At 30.5% G+C, this 4,422-nt stretch overlaps 1 non-coding gene across 1 annotated transcript; it reads left to right on the forward strand.

Annotated features, from left to right (window-relative positions):
* Positions 1-1,408: 1,408 nt before the first annotated feature.
* Positions 1,409-1,514, forward strand: LOC114578698. The gene has a single exon (XR_003699671.1). It is a non-coding gene; the product is annotated as a small nucleolar RNA R71 (small nucleolar RNA).
* Positions 1,515-4,422: the final 2,908 nt, after the last annotated feature.

The following is a 4,422-nucleotide window of genomic DNA, read 5'->3' on the forward strand; positions in this document are numbered from 1 at the left end:
TTGATATGTACAAGGACTCTAATGCTTAGGAAAGACTACCATCACAATGCTATAACTACTAATTATGATTTTAACATAATATAACAACATTATAGCCAACATAATGGCACTCAATAAAGAGGCATAGAAAAAGAGTCATGTCATACTGCATCGTTGAATAAAATGTCATAGCACTATAGTAAGTAGAGGATTTGGAGCCACAGTGCTACACATATGAGTGTTGAAGCACTCTAAAGGGTAAGGTAGCATATCGATGCTTAAATATACAGTGTTGTGACATTGTAACATACAAATCACCCTGAGACTTTAGGTCATTACGCCTGTTTTAGATACTATTGTGTTTAATAAGCAAACACCTCAGTACTTTAAGACTCGATGCTACGGCGCAGGCTCAAATTAGCAAATTTTGAAAATTCTCATAATATCATATAACTGTCTTAGTCATAATCATACTTAATAACTTAACAATAATACACACATGCCAATTTTCATTATTATAAAATAGAAATAATAGAAATACACAAATAAATAACAACTTCAATGACAACACTTAAACATAACATCTTCAAAATTAGGCTACCTCTCAAGTAGTGTTAAGTTTATAATCTTCAACAAGACTTGCCCAGATATTAAATTTGGTTGGGTGGTATCATTACTACTCAAATTTTTCAAGCTATAATTTCCCTTTTTAAATTTGATTAACTTCAGTACTATGAGGCAAAGTTCCATGGGGCCTCTACTAAAGGATATTACAAGCAGTCCTAATTAGTTTTCTAAAGTCTTTATGGAAGCATCTTGACTTTATAATTGGTTTCCTATCTGAATAACCAAGACCTCTAAAGCTCTCTTCTTATCTCTAAAATAATTATTTTTATTAAAGCCCGGGGGATATGATGGCCTAGGTTTCACTAAAGATGGTTAAGGATTATTCCAATTTCCTATCAGTTTTATTGATTTATATTCCACTTATTTTCACCATTAGTATTATTCAAAATAAAATTAGGGTCATCTCGCCAACCTAGATTTTAAGTATTATAATATATATTAATTTATCTTTCAATTTAGTTCACATTCTCAATTTATTGAGCAGTAAACTCACTAGCATAATTCAAATCAGTCTCATATAAATGCATATGCAATCTTAAACTTTGAGTAACTCTAAAATTGTCTAACTTCTTAGGCATAGCTACTACCTGATCTATCAAAATAATAAAGCATCCATGTTACTCTCTTAAAATTCAACTATCATAAAGATACTAGAATTTTTGTGTTGTCATCTCCTCTATTAGGGCATAAGCCTCTTCAAAATGTTCCGACATCAAGGAACCTTTAAATGCTACATCAATTTTTGACCTAAGGAATCCTATAAGCTAATTATAAAAAGTTTGAATTACTAACCATTCAAGCAAAGCATGATGAGGGCACTTTCTAAAAATCTCCATAAATCTTTCTCAGCTCTCACATATTGACTCTCCTTCAAAATGAGAAAAGGAAGTAATAATATTTCTAAGCTTGGAAATTTTAGGTGTAAAATATTTGCTAGGATATTATATTCCAACTCATTCCAAGGGATTATGGAGCCTGGGAGCAAGGAATTCAAGAATATCTTAGCTTTATCCCTCATAAAAAATGTAAACAAATAAAGTCTAATAGCCGCATCATCATTGACTCGATTATATAAGAATATTACACAAATTTCTAACAAACTAGCTATGTGTAAGTTGGGATCCTCAGTAGGTGTTCCCCTAAATAGAGAATTCTGAACCATTTGAATAATGATAGGTTTTAACTAAAAATTATTTGCTTGGATAGTTAGTCAATTTATATTATCATGAATTCCATCATTTGCATACTCCCTAAGAGGTTTAGGATGGTTCTTATCTTGATTTAGATTATCCACTCCTTATGATACTATATTTTTCTATTTTTATTTTTTATAATGGTCATTTCAATTTATATTAAATGAAAAATGCTTCTGAATAACTCTATTATGTGTACACCGATTCAAAGATTCATATATAGTGTGGGGTTATGCGAGTGTTAGCCTTCATTATATTCATGAATAGTGTGTAATAAATATTAATATTCTTAGCTTTTCTTTGATATGAATTACCCATAGATACCCAAGTATATATTTCAACCAACTAATAAAGTCATTGAGTGAGTGTTGATCCCAAGAGGAAGTGTTCCGCTATATTGCAATTAAACTAGTACTATCTACTACATATGCAAGATTCATCCTACTAAAGAAAAGTGAAGGGTTTTGAGATTTTTCCACTTATATAGAATGCAAAATATGATGAGATACATCCTACTAATGCTACTAAAATATATTTTATACTAATGCTACTAAAATATGAAGTTTTACTAATTTGATTCTTTAATTATGAAGTGGATAAAAGCATATACATCCGTATATCTTTGTTGAGAATATATGAGTGAAAAAGGAGGTTTATGGCCTTCCTACAATTTGAATATATCCATAGAACCTAAAAATTTTAATATCCTATATTTGGGCATGCCAAAATTCTATTTTAATACTCTTATTTATTCTAATATTGCTTCGTAGAGGCAATATATTACACTATATATTAAGTACACACATGGCTATTATATACATTAAATTAAGAGCAAAATATATTAAAAACATCCAAAATTTCATTCAAATCATGAGAGTCTATATTAGTACTAGCACTGTGTTTACTTCTTTATCCAAAAACATAGAACTTTGGAAGGCAGAAAAATTAGAAAGCTAATATATCTTCATTTCACTCATAGATGAAAATATACATGAGAAATAATAAGGAAAAAGTTCACGATGATAATAAAAATGATTTATTTTCACTCCTACCTCCTCTAGTGGTACTGTTTCTTACACAAGATAAGCTAAGATCTCCAATGAAGGTATTTTACAACTTCCTATCCTCCCTTATACTTTACTTTAAAGGGGAACTAAAGAATTACATTTACAAAACTCTATTGAATGTGATAGAACTCCTAAAAAAAGAACTAAAATAACTATTTATAATAGGAATTGAAAGAGCCTCAAGTGCCATGATCCTAGACATGGTGACACCATGGTATTATAAGATGAATTAGAACCTCGGTGCTATTGGGATTGCTTTATTGTAGAACTATGCTGACTTGGCACATCTTTTCATTAAACTGACATAGCTTTTAACTAAATCGACATGTCTCCTCGGTTGGGTAACTTTCTATCATGATGCTATAAAACATGAGTATTCCTGCAATTTAATGTACAATCCAACACTACGACGTGGTGATTCTCGATGCTTTAGCACTCAATTTCTTTAGAATATAATGCTACAATGATATTTTTAGTTCAGTGATTTTGTTGAGTAGTACGATGGTAACCTTAGCTCCATCAGGGCACTACATTCCTAAACTACTAAAGTAGTCAGCATTATTATTCATGAATTAGGTATAAGGCATTATTTATAATAAAACTACAACGTTCAATCTATTGGCCTTATGGCATTGGTTCAACACTTGTGAATTTTAACCATTTTTTGAGATTTTGAGAACAAAAACAAATAAAATAACATGTTTTTGCTAAATTTAAATACCCTAAATAGAACAAAATTTACAGTTAATAATTTCCCCCTAGCTTAAGCTCTTGTTTATCCTCCAGCAATGGTGTAATCACGTAATGATTAACTTGATAGTACTAATAAGAAATGGTAATTTAAAATTACAAAAATGTAAGATAATGCATCATAGTTTAGAAGTAATTTGAAATATCAAAGTTGCGACGATAATTTAAAAACTCATAAATAATTAGTCTAAGTAATTATTCTTATTATTGCAGGTATTGAGCTTAAACAACACACAAATATAGGCTATGTAGAACTTAGAGAACATAGTAGATAATAATGCGGTAAAAAAATTTGGAAGCTTTTTTTAGAGAGAGAAGGTTCCAGATTCTAGAGAGAGAATACAACTTTTTCAAATTTCAAGTTGGCGTGTTTAACAGCCTTTCCAATATTGGTAAATGATCGTTGATCCTCATTGGATAGAGTTCCAAGGGGTGAAAAATGATCTTGTCTTGAGGTTCTTTGCTAAATTCTCAATCATTTTTTAAATCTCCATTGCCTGCATTCAGTGAAGATGTTGTAGGAGTCAGTTCCTCTTCTGTGATAATTGGTACTCGACCATGCTTCAATAATGGTAAACCTTTGACTATCAATGAAGGAGGAATATTAATAATGAAGAAGATTATTCTTGAAATTGGGAAAGGGAAGAAAGTTATAGTGGGGGGTTCTTCCAATTGCTGAAGAAGTATGGAGCTCCCAATAATCAGAAAATGTTTTTATGGTTCAACTTTGAAGCACCTTCTTCTTTTAATCAAAAATAATTGGTGGTTTAAGGTGTTAATTATTGTGAATCTAGATTCAAAAATTA

The sequence above is a fragment of the Dendrobium catenatum genome, unplaced genomic scaffold (genome assembly GCF_001605985.2).
Source record: "Dendrobium catenatum unplaced genomic scaffold, ASM160598v2 original_scaffold_121533, whole genome shotgun sequence".
In the NCBI taxonomy this organism is placed as follows: Eukaryota; Viridiplantae; Streptophyta; class Magnoliopsida; order Asparagales; family Orchidaceae; genus Dendrobium; species Dendrobium catenatum.